The following is a 16,044-nucleotide window of genomic DNA, read 5'->3' on the forward strand; positions in this document are numbered from 1 at the left end:
CAGGGTCGCGGGGGGCTGGAGCCAATCCCAGCTGACATCGGGTGAAAGGCAGGGTACAGTCTGGACAGGTTGCCAGTCCATCGCAGGGCCTGTAAATAACACATCTTGTTATAATGATTATTCATTCTGGTGGTTCAGTCACAGAGACATCCATCCATCCATCCATCGTCAACCGCTTATCCCACGTACAAAGTCGCGGGGGGCGAAAGGTGGGGTACACCCTAAACAGGTCGCCAGTCCAGCCTAATATGCTCTACATTAGGTCTACATCTTAACAAGTATGAGACATATTGTAAAGTGTGCGAGTACCACCCAGAAAGCTTTGACAGTGGGACAGTTGTTAGCTATGTTAAGCAATGCTCGGGTTAGGCACTTGCCTCTTAGATGTAAGGCTCATAATAAAAATGCAAATGAGAAACCAAAGTGTCCCCTGTGTAATTTAAGGCAATCATCCTGTGGTCTGTAAGGTGAATCTTTACAGACATGGAAGGAAGCAACTGTTGCAATGATGTATAACATGTGGAAAAATGTTTTACATTACAAAAGGTTTCAAATTCTAGTGGCAGGTGCTGTAGAAGAACATATAGTATGTATGAAGATTATACTGGGTCACAGGCTATATTAAAAGCTAGTGGCTAGCCCTGAAGTGACATCAGGATTTGGCTCTCTATATAAACTTCAGTATGACTTGAATTTTTCTTCACAGTCATTTTATGCACATTGGTGAAAACGTAGAAGACTTATTTATGCCCCTTTATTGAATGTTGAATACATTGATACAAACAATCATATCTAAACTGTTTACTGACGCACTGTGTGTGAGGCCTGGCTGTCCTTGAAAAATGTGTGTCAGCATGTGCATTATTTTTGCTGCTGCGTGAGCTGTCAATACTGTATTGTAAGTCTCTGCAGCAATTATGATTGTTGCTGTAGAGCGAATGAGAGGACGGGAAAGGAGGGAGGATGGAGGAGAGGTGAATGTGAGGAGAGAGGGAAGGAAGGTTGCAAAGGACAGAGGGAACAATAAGAACAGACTGCAGAATGGCTGCCAAAAGAGAGGGAGAATGAAGGCAGAAGATGAGGTGGACCCTCCGCAAATCAGTTTCTCATATTGGCAGAACAGCCTCTTGTCATTTTTCATTTTCCCCTATATGTCTAAAAAGTCTTTATGATGTGAAAATGTTAGTTTCACTCACAGCAAGCTGTAGCAAACAGATACAGCAGATGATGCCATTTGACAGAGCAAAAAGCTATTACATTTGATGACAATTACATTAAATGTGGTGATATGTAAAGAAATCTTAGCTGTCAGTATGTTTCTGCACCAACTTCACAGGACACATTCCTGTCTAGTCACTGAGCAGAACATTTTCCATACAGTTTAATGAAGGAAATCAGCTGGCAAGACAAACATTATGTACATGAAGTCAACACAATTCAGCTTTAACATTAAGAGCAGTGTAGAGAAGATGGAAGGACACAAGGAGGCAAAGACAGGGACCCACCGTAGGAGAAAGATGGATAGGGCGATGTAGGAAGAGAAAGATAGAGAGGAAGAGTGGATTTGAATAGAGAGGGAAATTAGTCGTCTGCAGACGGTGCGGAGGATTTCAAAGAGGCATTATGTCTTGGCTCAGGCTTTTCTCTTTCTCTTAATCCTTCCAACTTCCACGTACTGTATCACAGCAGGGAAGCAGTCTCTGCAGAAACAACAGTGAGGATCCTCTTAATTTGTTCCCACTATGGCGCCAGTGCCTCTTATCACATAACTCCGGGGCCTTGCTGATAGAGCAGCAACAACAACGATTAGTAGAAGACGTGTTAGCAAGAGTAAAATGGTGAGATGTTGCAAGTCAAAAGTCAAAAGTACCTAATCAAAGCACGGCGCATGTAAGATACTCTGATGTTATATGTGTTTGTCTGAGGAAATGTTGTCAGAGACAGCAGCACCTGCCTGAGGCTGCCTCTGTCCAAGAGCTTGCAAACACTTGAAGTGAAATATGGCAGCGATCAGACTGGAGGCAGAAACTAGGCGCACTGACGTGGTCGTAGTTACATAAGAAGTGACACTGCCCCCCCGTCCTTAAGTGTTTTCTCTGGAATGTTAGCAGTAATAGTAATAGTGCCAATCATTGCCTGGTGAAGGTAACAGTTTTCAATATCAATGTTCAGTGACCAACACATTAACTCCATCAACTCCAGTGCATATTCTCTGTTAGCTTGTAAAATATCTTACAATAAATAATGACTATTATTTGTTACATAATAAAATTGCCAAGATACCTACACTGAACAAAATTATATTTTTATACTTTTATTGCTGCCAGCCTCAGGCACACCTCTGCAATACCGATGCTGTCTGATTAGCATCTTGATATGCCACACCTGTGAGGTGGATAGATAATCTCGGCAAAGGAGAAGTGCTCACTAACACAGATTTTGACAGATTTGTGAACAATGTTTGAGAGAAATAGGCCTTTTGTGTACATAGAGAAAGTCTTAGATCTTTGAGTTCAGTTCACGATGAATCTCGGCAAAAACAAAAGTATTGCGTTCATAATTTTGTTCAGTGTATTTACTGAAGTTTAGTTTATATTTGTTGGTGACTTAATAAGTTTTAAATTATGCAAAAATTATTTTTGATGGGTTTTGGACACTTATATGCATCCAAACAAATATAAATGGAATTTCCTGTGAGATAGTGCTCCATATGGCACATTAGTATGCTGTGTGTTGAGTGACATTAGGCTCTCCATAGGAGGTGAAGGTGAATAATGGAGTCTGTGTACTGCTAATAAACACTGCACAGAAGTTGAATACATGGTTGCTCACCTCAAATCCAAAATTGGATTGAATAAACTACTGTGTATTAAATTGATAATAAAAAGCCACTCCTAGCCCACTGCTAAATCAGCATCTTTATCAGTTGAAAAGAACTTCAGTTGATGAATATGTCAATCACAGTGATTGGTTGAAAATTCAGCTAATGTTAAACTGATTATTCAGTGGTTATAAAAGGGCAATTCATTCTAAATGTGAGCACTTCAAATAATTGATAAAATATCATAAAGCCTTCTGACTTCAAGGTTAAACTGACCAGTAAACATGAATTCCTAAAAAAGATGATGTGCATGTTTGTATTTTATTAGTGGAAGTGTTTTGATTTCCATGAATAGCAAAGTCTGATAAGCAGCGGCTTCATCTTCCTCGCTGCTTCCTTTGAGAGAAACGCCGGGAGCCACCTTCTGTCGGCAGACGCTGCTAAGGCCTAAAGGGACCTGCAGCTCTGAACTGACTCCTTTCCTCCACACTGACTATATTTACCCTTCAGTCACACACATGCACACACACAAACACACACACACACACACACACACACAAATTTATGGAGGTATATATATAACAGAAAGACAGATTAACATTTATTTATATGCGCATTCAGACAGATAAACCTTGATATTAATAAAAACTAAGCTTGTTAATGCTAACACTCATACTAAACTATGCTATGACTTACTATTAAATTCTAACTTTTTAAATGACAAATTATGTTTTCCAAGGTTACCTCCCAAAGAAATTTGACCTATGAATACACAAATATGGTTGCTCTACTGAGTGTGTGTGTGTGTGTGTGTTTGTGTGTGTGTTTGTGTGTGTGAGAGAGAGAGAGAGAGAGAGATAGTGTGTGTTCAGGTCTATGATGCCTCTGACCCATTTAAGACCTCCTGCTCAGCCAGATGAGAGACTGAATGTCTGAGTGACTGAATGTTTTTAAGCCTTTGGCCACTCAGCTCAGGCACATCTGTGACAGACTGCAGGACTGGAGGCTGGACCTCGAATGTGTGTTTGTGAGTGTGTGTGTGTGTGTGTGTGTGTGTGTGACTATGCGCGCTGATGATCTGAACTTAAACGTATGTGAACTCATGTCCCTTATGTAAACACTTACTTATGTGAATGTAATTTATGCACATTTGTTTGCATACTTTTAAAGATTGCTTTCTTCTATCATATGCACAATCTCTATCATTCACTATTCACAAGAGCAGAAGTATTAGGAGAATAAAGTTGTAGTGGCAGTGTGTTACCACTAGCTGGTAGCAAACTGTTTTTTCCTGCTGATGTGCTCATTCTCTCATTGCAAGACAAAGCACATCTGTCACCTTTAGTAAAAGCCCATCATTAATCACTGGTTAATTACAGCAAAGGCAAGCAAAAAGACAGTTGCAGCAAAGAGATAAGTACAATAGAATGTATAATAATAGGTTATTACCTAACCAAACAATGAGGTGTTTGGCATATGTATTAGTATTATGATTTAATACTTACTGATAACATTAAAGAAAGCAGACCATCAATGTCTTTATTCGATTTTCATCCTCAGGATGTTTGCACACTGGTTTCATAGCTTTGCCAAACAAATTAAATAAATACCTCATCAATCTGTCCACATTTTAAAATATACAGTTGACAGAAAATGAAATAAATTATTTGCAGGTTTAGACTGCGTCCCCTGGTGGTCAGAGCCCACAACACTTTACCTTCTGTCAAGTGTCACTATGAGCTCCCACCATCTGCTGCTCCAGGTGGGGGTGATCATGTATGATGCAGTGTGTACAAGGCTGCCGTCTTATCACCTTAACGACCTTAACACACGTTAACACAAACACCCACACTAATACAGCAATCCCAGCGACGAGACAGGGTTCTATTCAGTCCGTTTGTTTTCACTGACCCAGGTGAAAAGACTTTGTTATGAAACTCAGAGCTTGTTAACACGTCCATTAATTAACATGTTTTAATTGCTGCAGTGATGTATGGCAGTGTCGCTCACATAAAAGGCAGGGCTGCCCTTTGAGATTATTAGTTTTCAAGGGGAAATTGATTTATTAGTTAAAGCTTCTACACGGTGCATTTTTCAACAGCTAGCCAGTGATGAGTCGTCTCTGTCTCACATTGGTGCTGCTATTATAGTTGATGTTGATTCAGATTGGCATCTTAGTGGGAGTGTTTTTTTAGCTATTGTGTGTTTGCGTAGGCAGCAACGCTCCTGGCATTAAGGCAGATGATACACAACCAGAGGGCCATCTCTATCAAAAGGCAAAGACAGAGCTAAAAAAAGAGCGAACAACCTGTGCTCTTACTGCAAGACAAAACCTTCATGCACTGTTTTATTTCTTTTATGTTTTAATTACTTTAGCTAGCTAAAGTGCTAATTAGCTAGCACTAGCTAGCTAGTTATATTTGTGAGATGGCCGAGTGTGAATCATGCAACCTTACAGTTTTGGAATGGTCTGAAATCCGAGCTTAGAGTGAAAGACAAACTTTTTCTGGAGTTATCCACAGTCGCCTCGGCCCAAGCTAAACGCTTGTCAGTCCTGAGCTCCTTTGGCTATGGTGGGAGAGTATCGACCTGTCATGATGGCTGGACCACCACGGGACTGGACGGTGATCCCACCATTCCTTGGCTTGGCTCAATTATTGCGGATGCCCCAGTGTCTACGGCATCCTCGGCCCACGGCAAAGACCTGTGGCTCCTCTCAGGAGCAAAGCCTAAGGAGTCTGCTAACTTATCATCTTCCCATGCTCCAGTGGAGACAAATTTACCTGTCAGTGAGAGCAAACCAGATGCTCCGATGTGTTCAACTCCACGACAGCCGGAGCGCTGGACTTAGGCTAAGAAAGGGGAAAAGTGCCCTTCTCCTTGTCCTATGACTCTGGACCTCCCGCTGGCTAACAGGTTTGACATTCTGGATATGCAAGAGTTTCCCCCACTGGACAAATGCCACCATCCACCAGAGAGCAAGTCCACCTCCTCTTCTCGCTGCAGGTTGCTGGTAGAGGCTGTGAATAGGAGAAGATCCAGCAGCCTCACCGGTCTGCGGACAGCAGGTATTTCCTTTGCGGAAAAGGTCACTGGTCCGAAGACAGCAGGGAATTTTCTTGCTAAGAAGGACGCCGCCTCTGTACTGCTGCAGCCTCGGGCTGCAATCACTCCATGTGCGGCTGCGGTAAGACGGCCTTTCACGGTGCCTCCTCTGATCCATCCTACATCGCTCTTAATTGGGGACTCCATAGTGCGGAATATTCACTTTGCAAATGCAATAACACACAGCTTTCCTGGAGCTACAACCACCGACATCATTGATAAGCTCCCTGACCTCCTTGCCTCACTCCCTACGTCCATCAGGAAAATCATAGTCCATGTTGGCACAAATGACACTTCACATCAGCAATCGGAGCTCACGAAATGCGACTTTAATCTCCTCAACTTGCTCAATAGGAGTGGAAAGTCTGTGTTAATCTCTGGCCCAATTCCACTTTCGTGGAATTGGTCGTTTTAGTAGGCTTCTCAGCCTTCACACCTGGCTCCAGTCTACCTGTTGCACCCACAGTATTGGTTTTATTGACAATTTCAATCTGTTTTGGAATCGTGACTCCTTCTTTGCACAAGACGGTCTGCATCCGAATAAGCTAGGTTGCCGCATGCTAGCGTCCAACCTGCAGCACGGTGTCCTGTCCTCCGTACATGACTGACTATCTAAATCACCTGTTCCCCCTCCTTCTTCTTCTCTGGCCCCTTTGCCAACTGGCAACAACAAGGTACCATCTACTGCCACTGTCGCTCCCTTGTGGAAGGTATATAGTCATGCTTCTATAACTCCAGTCCACATTGGGAGGCCGGCTTGTCACATCGCTGCCTCATGCATCCCTAAAATCCCTGTATTGACTTCGCATAGGCCTGTTAAACGAGACAGACACATTCGTGTCAGCAATAGTAATAACTTAATTAGGATACAAGCTTTATCCTCGCCTCAGGTCGTTACGTCTGCTTTACCACAGTATAGATCACTAGAGTTGGCTCTTAATGTTAGATCCCTCTCAAACAAAACTTTCATTTTAAATGATTTTATCTCTTCTTCTGACTTAGACTTTATGTTTCTTCGGATTATGACTATTTTAGCCACCCCAGGGAGAGTGGCCGTGGGGGTGGCATTGTGGCTGTTTTTAGAAAGCACTTTAAATGCACTCAAACTCCGTGTAACGATTAATCTTGTTTTGAAGTGTTCTTATTCAAACTTGGTGGCGCCCCACCGGTCCTAATTGCTGTCATCTACCACCCCCCCCCAATCCAGCTGGTCCCTTCATGTTGGAATTTCCAGAATTTTTATCTGATCTTGTTTTATACGAGGACAGAATCCTTATTTGTGGAGATTTTAATTTTCACGAGTCTTCAAATCTCCCTGCTCTTGATTTTTTTAAGTATCATTCATTCTTTTAATTTTACTCAACATGTGTCGGGCCAAACTCATCACTATGGCCACACTTTAGACTTGGTCCTTAGCATGGGTATGAAGATATCCGCTGTAGAAATTAAGGACATCTTTATATGTGATCATCAGGTCATTCATTTCCACTGTGAACTACAGGCTGCTAGTGTTGTCCAGTCTTTATCAAAACAAACCCGCAGTTTAAATGAGCAGAGCGCCTCTAAATTTGGTGCCCTCTTCAGTTCATTTAGCAATGTGCCCCCTGATATCCCCTCCACTAATGATATTGTCAACTATTTTAATTCCCTCTGTTCCTTAACCCTTGATCTCATAGCCCCTCTGAAAAACAAACAACACTTAAAATATGCAAAGCAACCCTGGTTAAATGCAGATATCAGAAGCTGCAAATGGGAATGCAGAAAAACAGAACGCAGATGGAAAACATCAGGTCTCCAGGTCCATTTCACGGCCATGAAAGAGTTACTATCTTCGTACAATAAGTTGGTAAAAGATGCAAGAGCTCACCATTTCTCAAATCTTATTGCTGTCCACCAGCACAATCCTAGTTTTCTTTAAGACTCTCGATCTGTTGGTGAACCCTGCCTCTCCCTGTGCCTCTGCTGATTGTGATGCAGATTGTGAGATATTTTTAACACACTTTGTCAGTAAGGTGGAATTATTAAGAGCCAGTATTAGCCCAAACCCTGCCTTTTTAGATGTTGTGCACCCTACCCAGGATCCTTGGAGTTCCTTTTCTTCTATTACCATGGCAGAACTTATGGATATTATGTTGAAGGTGAAGCCTTCCTCTAGCTCTCTTAATCTGATTCCTGCAAAGTTTTTAATAGAAGTTTTGGATTATATTAGCCCACACCTGCTTTTAATTTTTAACAGCTCATTATCTACTGGCTGTGTCCCGGTCTACTTCAAGACGGCATGTGTACAACCTTTCTTAAAGAAACCTAGCCTTGACCCCAACATCCTTGATAACTACTGCCCAATCTCTAAACTGTCTTTTCTTTCAAAAACCCTTGAAAAGATAGTTTCTAAGCAGCTCCTTGCTGTAATGGAAAATAACTATCTTTGAAAAGTTCCAGTCTGGCTTCCATAAACATCACAGTACTAAGACAGCACTCTTGAAAGTTACTAATGACCTCCTAATGAACTCTGATGCGGGCAAATGTTCAATACTGGTTCTGCTGGAATTAAGTGTTGCCTTTGACACAATTGATCATGGCATCCTGTTAAACAGACTGAGGCACTGGGTGGGGGTATCTAGTACTGCTCTGAACTGGTTTGCCTCATACTTATCCAATAGGAAGTTTTGTGTCTCTATAAATAATTTTAAATCTTCTTTCTCTACCACCAACTACGGTGTGCCTCAGGGGTCAATCCTTGGACCTATTTTGTTTTCTATATATATACTCCCTCTAGGTAATACCATACTCAGGCATGGTATCTCCTTCCATTGTTATGCGGATAATACACAGTTATACCTACCTGTACAGCCCACCGACCTTAGTATGCTGAGTTCATTACAGGACTGCCTTACCGACATAAAACATTGGATGTCAAATAATTTCCTAAAACTTAACTCCAATAAAACAGAAATCCTGGTTATAGGTCCCCAACATCTCTGCAATCAAATTCTGCTCTCTTCTGATTGATTGATTGATTTTTATTTAGAAGGGACCATGTGCAATTAATAACATAAATGTAAACATTTGATGCATTACACCAGAGTTAGCCTTGGGCTAATTTACATCTGCAGTCCCCAAATACAAATAAATACAAATACATACAATATAAATATCAACATTATTCAAAAATACACGACATATCAAACATAAAACATTAGACATTGTTTAAGAGCATATACCATGTACTTAATGCCCTTCACTGGCGCACACACACACACACACACACACACACACACCACAATCACAACATACAATGGTACGCCAACACCCAACCCCTTCTCAACCCTTACGTCAACCCTACAATAAGAAGGTGAATGTGAGTGAAGGAAAAAATTATATTACCCACTGACAAAATAGTGGGTGCATTGTTCTGAAAGTTTTAGATGTTTTTTTAAGTTATCTTTAAAGGCCCCAAACAAGTCACAAGTTTTTATCATCTGAAATTGTGTTCCATTGTTTTTCAGCTTTGATAGAAAAGGCTGCCTGCCCAAATGCTGAATAGCGAAAGGGTACAGTGCAGCTATATAAGGAAACTATTCTAGTTGTCCTCACAGAACCACGATAACAGACAAACTCACGCAAGCAGGTGGGGGCCAGACCTTTTAAGATTTTATAAACTGTGCATAAATTTGAGAATATTCTAAAATTTTCAAAAGTTAGTAGATTGTACTTACGTAGTACGTCACAGTGATGGTACCTGAGTGGCTTTTTGTCTAGAATTTTCAAGCCCTGTTTGTACAGGGATTCTAAGGGCCTAATTGTTGTTTGGGTAGCCTGCCCCCAGCAGGTAATACAATATGCGATGTGTGAAAAAATAAGGGCATGTAAGAATATCTTAGCAGCCTCTATTGATAGAGAGGATCTAATCTGTCTATAATTTTTCAAATTGTATTTAATAATTTTTGTCATTGTCTTTATGTGTTTTTTGAAAGTCAGGTTTGGATCAAGCAGCACTCCAAGATATTTAATTTCAGTAACAGTCTCAATCTGTTCACCTTTAAAGCAGATGTTTATGTCTAGGGTGTTTAGTTTAGCTTTGGAAAAGAACATGCCTTTCTGGCTACCTGCTACAACACGTGAAGCCTGTTGCAAGAAATCTTGGCGTGCTATTCGATAGTAAGTTATGCTTTGAGCATCATGTTTCTAAACTGGTCCAGTCCAGCTTTTACCACCGTAGAAATATCGCAAACATAAGGCCTATTTTAAATGTTACAGATGTAGAAACTGTTACACATTCTTTTATCTCCTCACGCATTGATTATTGCAACAGCCTCTTCACTTGGCTTAATCAGAAAACCCCTAAATAGATTACAGACTGTACCCTCCCGTGGCCGAAGATCTTCTGGCAAAGGCCTCTTGTCTGTTCCTGGAGCCAGACTAAGAACAAAAGGTGACCGAGCATTTGCTGTCAACGACTTGCCTGATGAAATTAGGCTGGCAGGGTCGGCTTCTTCTTTCAAATCTCTTTTAAAAACTTACTTTTACCGGAAAGCATATCCAGATTTTATCTGAGCTGCCACTCGTTTTACTATTCCTGCCCTACCGTTCTTATCACTTTGTTTCCTTGTCTTATCTTCCTACTGAACATATTTGTTATACTTTATTGTCCTTGTTCTTATATTCCGTATTTTATCCCCCTGTATCTTTTACCCACGTGGTTATTTGTTTTTGTATTTTATGTGTGATTTGTTGTGAAGCACTTTGTACTTTGATAAGTGCTATATAAATAAAGCTTATTATTATTATTATTATTATTATTATAAAACAGTATAGCAAAGTTGAAGTGGTATTGGTAAAATGTAACTAGCATTTTTAAACCATTATCTGTCAAAAAATGTTTGGAGGTGGCATCTTTTGTGTGAAGAAAAGTCTTCCAAAAGTCAGTGTTTATGCATGACAGTTTATACTAAGAACACCAGGTAAGTAGAAAAAGTTTTTTACAAATGGAACTATAAAGCCTCAGTTCATCTCAACGCATTGTGACTGTGTGTGTGATTATTGTTCCCACTGTGGCATTATTACATGCATCAAATTGGATTGCATTTATTTCCAAAGACAAACAGATCTTTCAGTATTTGTTTCCCATCTTCATCTCCAATTTTCTTTCTTTTTTATTGTTTTTTTCCTTTCCTTCTGTCCTCCAAGAAAAATGACACATCATTTGAAATGGAAATGTGAACTGAACAGTGGCCTCCCTTGTCAAAGTCACATGCTTCTTTAACTCATCTATCTACTCTGACCACCATGTTCAACTTTGACCTACACCCACTTTTGGTTTTACCTCTTAATAAAGTTTGTAACCTGTGTGATCGTCTGACTGCTTGTGTGACTCTTGTTCTCGTAACAAAGACATCTGGGGACTGGTGGAAGTATGACTCTTGTCAGTCAGGTACAAAGGAAGCAGTATCATGTTATTGTCAGCAGAGAGAGGAGGTCAAGACTTTGACAAGGGAGAAAGCAGTTTACCCCATTTTTTTCCCTCACTGACAGTCAAGATTTTACCATGACAACTATTATTCCCTAACCTTAACCAAGTAGTTATTTTAACCCAAAAGAAGGTTTTTCCCCGACATTAAATCATGTGTCAATGTGAAGGGTGTCACACAGTTACATTTTCACCCCGCACCGTCTTCCTCATTGTTGCTCGTCTCCTCTTCTCTCCCTGATGGAGTCGGGCTCAGAGGGGGTGCTGGATCTCCTGCTGCCTGTCATCAACCAAGAATTCACCTAGACACACACACACACACACACATATATCTGCATCCAAGCACACATTTATACAAACATGCACACAGACGTCAGACAATCATGGGTTTCCTACACACACACACACTGTATCTATCTTACCCTCCTGTAGATGCCAATATTAGGCAGCCAGCTCAGACTTTATTACCACACTGAGAGATCAGATTAAAGGTTTATTGTCCTTCTCATGTCAAGATCCTTGAAGTCCTGATCTCAGTTTGACTTTGCGGTTTGAACCATATAGAACTGTTGGATATTTCAAACATCAGTTATGAATAAAAATGAATTGTAAAATTACAATAGCTCTTCATCATAAAGGGATAGCCTGTCAATTATGCACCAGATTATTACCCATATTTGTATTTATTGTTAAGCCACAACCTCACTTGGATGGATGGAAGGATGGGAAAAATACAGGACTTTCACACTGACTTATTTAAAGTCTGAAGTTAAATAATGTTATGTCACATGACTTATGTAACATACATTTTAACCCAAACTACAATCTTTTCCTAAACCTAACCAAACTACAACTGTTTCACAACGTTAACCATGTTTAAGGTCACTTTTGTCATGTGATTTACATAATGTAAGCCTACTTAAGGTTCGGTACGCCTGTCGCTGGACTGGTACTTCCCAACAGTTGTACGAGACGTTCTGGAGAAGAGTAAAAAATTTTGTTTGGACACTTGACAATCGACCTATTTTGTCGTTTAGGTATTAGGACATGTTGTAATTTAAAGTAACACATGAAACATGTTTTCTTAGATTTTCAAACTAAGAATCGTACAAATTCATCATACATTTTCACCAAAATCAGTTTCTGAATATATATATATATATATATATATATATATAGCGCTGTAGTTTCCATATTAAAATAAATAAATTTGAAGCATTAGTTTCAGACGGTTGTGATTTTATCATATTAATGCAGTGATTCACAGGTTCTACAAGGTAACTCAAGGTGTCATCTGTTGTTCTTTGAATTTCTTTGTAGGGGAAATAACCATCAATACCATCTTTAACAGAGAAATGTATCTATGTACCAGTTTACCTAAACCTGTCCGCTGACACTTAGGCAGGAGTACTGATTAGTCAACTAGTTGATAAAATTAGTGCAGCCAAAGCAGAAAAGTAATTTTCAGCCAAGGAAAACAATGGTTCATGACAACTGCATTGCTAAAAATAGTTCCAATGGGGCAACAAATGCAAGCAGTCACACGATCATGAATTTAAAAAAATATCCTGACATTTTATTTAGAGAAAAGAAATGGCCATCCATCCATCCATTGTCACCGCTTATCCTGTGTACAGGGTCGGGTGGGGGGGGTTAGGAGCCAATCCCAGCTGACATCGGGCGAAAAGTGGGGTATATCCTGGCCAGGTTGCTATAGAAAATATAACCGAAGTTGTTATAAACAGATATTTATTTTAACCTTTCAGACTTTTTCTGCCTGTCTTAATTAATACCGTTCTCTCTGTTGGTGTGCGACTCAGAGTTATTACAACTACCAAACTAATATGATGCAAGATTGAAAAATAAAATATATGAGTTTCAACCAAGCTGTCAAAACTTCACAAATACTGTGTGTTGTACTGTAAAAAGTTTTCTATAGCAAGTGAAATATAATACTGCAGGTCTATTCCCCCCCCCCCCCACACACACAAATTAAACCTAACAGCCTCTGACAGTACAGTAGAGTTGTCATCTTGGTTGTGGAGCTGCTGTAGTGCTGATCTGATCTCATTCTCTCTTCATTGTAACTCACCTGAATCCAGCTCAGTCCACTCCATTGGATTTCTGTCCATTCCACTCTGCTGACTCTTGTCCAGTCCAGTCCACACACTCCAGCCCAGAGTTAAAAAAAGAGGCCCGACAGATGGCCAGTAATTACACTGCTGGCCCCGGTAATGTGATTTATTAGGTCAGGCTGAAGCAGTGAGTAAGTCACTCAGGCAGGTAGTCAGAAAGGCGGCACATGAAAAGATTCCTCTCCCTCCTCCTCTGACTGGGAAAAATCACTGCATCTGGCACTCTCTAGTGGGGGAAACACTGAAGTGCACGTGCTGGAACATGCTTTATAGTAATAAGATACACTTAATAATTCATACTTCATCTTGTGCCCTTAGCTGAGATATTAGTTTTTAGGTTAGGTAATTAAACTTATTGGTTCCTGATCTGAGTGAGGAAGATGAGCAACAGTAAACACACTTTAGGCAAAGAAAAATGTTTGCAGGAAAACAGAATGCAAAATCAGGAATCAAAACAGTAGATAAATATACAATAAACAAACAGTATATATACACACACAAAGAGCATGCGTTAGTTTCTCACAGATTATTGTAATTAGAGATGGATCATTCATGGTACATTTGTAGTACATCTCAGGCCACCGCACCCCATCAGCTGCACGATACTTCAATCAATGTTAAATCAGCTCATAGCTTTCACAGGAGCGAGGGGTCAAGGATCAAATTGGCCTTAGTACAATGAGATTTTCAGTCATACCTGTCGGGTAGGTGTGTATGTATGATGAAGATAAGTATGACGCATAGAAAGCTATTATTCATGTGAGTGTGCATGTAGAAGTGTTCCCTAAGAGGATTTAAATTCTAGGTTTGTCAGTCACATACAAGGTTTTGATTACATACAGTACATTCGTGTACAGTCCTAGTGTATATGTGTGATAAATGATGAGTATGTCACTAGATGCTTTTTCATTTTGCATCTCTGCCTGCAGCTCTGTGGGGTCACCTGAAGGCCAATGAGGAACTGATGGGAAGCGTGAACTCTAACCAGGCTGCCCTCCTCTGGTCAGTCGGGGGGATTATTATTTGGTCTGCCCAGCTAAAGGGGCAAAAGCAAGGACTTTATTGCACCATAGCTCACAATGACCATAATATTATATCTGCAGAAGCCTGATAGGTTTATTGCTCAATACAAATGACTTGTTGAGTGCTGAGAATTCTGGCTTTTAAACTGCTGTCTATGGTTTATTGTCCATGTTAGAATAAAAACAAAACTACTGTTGTGAAACTTCTTATAGTCTATTCCTGATGTCTGATTTAATAGGACTGATTAGTTGATTTATAAAGGAAAATCAGTCCAGCAACACACACACAGTTTTTGATACCATCTGTGTTTTGAAAATGTGGCTTCTTTTAGTTGATATGTAATAAAAACATTTTGGCCCAAAAAAAAAAAATCCTCAAATAAATCAATGTGCATGGAGCTGAGAGCCCAAAACCTGGCTGATCTTTGCCTTTATTTGCTGCTCCACATACATATATTTGGTAAATGTTTGGACTTAACAGTGAGACTCAGAGACAGAACAGGGTGAGGTTAAAATAAGTTAATAGAGTTAAGGCAGGGGTTGACAACGTGCAGGCAATCTAGAAAGCAAACAAATCCAGACAGGGAATAAAGCATAAACTAAAAACAGGAAAACATGAACAGAAAATGGACCGCTACGGGCAAATGATTGCGCAAGGCACTAGTGAAAGAGCTAGTGCAACAAAAAACAAACAAAAAAAAATGGGTGGGTTCGAACAAAGGGTGGTATGTCCTGAGTTGTTTAACACATCTAGATGTCAATACCACGAAATGAAAGCTGAAATTCTGAACTCTTGTCTCATACTCATCTTTTGATCTTAAACCCAATGTCTTCAGTGAACAACAAAAACAAAGGAATTTGCCTTACCGTTCCAATACTTTTGGAGGAGACTGGATATATATACTGGACTAATGTTTGAATGAAGAGCAGGTATGTAGGTGGGTGTGGACATCAGGCAAAGGTGACTGGAACAGACCACACTGAGAGGTACTGCTGGACTGACTGGGAGCAGCATGATCTAAAGTGACACACACAAAAACTCTGAAAGCTTTCAAACACAAAAACAGCAATCACTGATAGCCTAATTATTATCCATTAAAGCAACAATTGTACCTTAAATAACTAAAAAATAACTGATAATAGGCAGAATGGCGCCTCTTTTATTCTCACTCTGCCCCCTGAACCCCTGTTTGCCAGTACATTATATACTGTATTGTGACACCCTGTATGGGTGGGTATGACCATCTCTTTTTCCCTTGCAGGTGAGAAGCTGAGACTGATTGCAGTAATTATGGGCACCTGGGCCCATTGCCCTGTAGAGTATTTGTAACTCCTGGTTCCCATTCTTTAGGGGACTGCTGCTGGGTTGAGGTTACAGACCTCCCTGCTAACGGATTCCCCTATTTATCTCCACAGGGACCTTTGGTTTGGTATTTGGAAATGTCGCTTTAGTTGTATTTACTTTGTTTCCGTCCATGCATTAATCATCCTGGG

General features: G+C 40.3%; 1 long non-coding RNA gene across 4 annotated transcripts; it reads right to left on the bottom strand.

The window, feature by feature from the left end:
• Positions 1-12,720: 12,720 nt before the first annotated feature.
• On the bottom strand, positions 12,721-15,789 carry LOC123976916. 4 transcript variants are annotated; one of them, XR_006826455.1, is made up of 5 exons: positions 15,664-15,789; positions 15,418-15,568; positions 14,472-14,564; positions 13,486-13,769; positions 12,721-13,104 (listed from the first exon to the last, which is right to left on the bottom strand). It is a non-coding gene; the product is annotated as an uncharacterized LOC123976916 (long non-coding RNA). The 4 variants fall into 4 exon arrangements; XR_006826457.1 differs by lacking the exon at positions 14,472-14,564 and having other exon boundaries at positions 13,486-13,754; XR_006826458.1 differs by lacking the exon at positions 14,472-14,564.
• Positions 15,790-16,044: the final 255 nt, after the last annotated feature.

This window comes from Micropterus dolomieu, linkage group LG09 (assembly GCF_021292245.1).
Source record: "Micropterus dolomieu isolate WLL.071019.BEF.003 ecotype Adirondacks linkage group LG09, ASM2129224v1, whole genome shotgun sequence".
Classification (NCBI taxonomy): Eukaryota; Metazoa; Chordata; class Actinopteri; order Centrarchiformes; family Centrarchidae; genus Micropterus; species Micropterus dolomieu.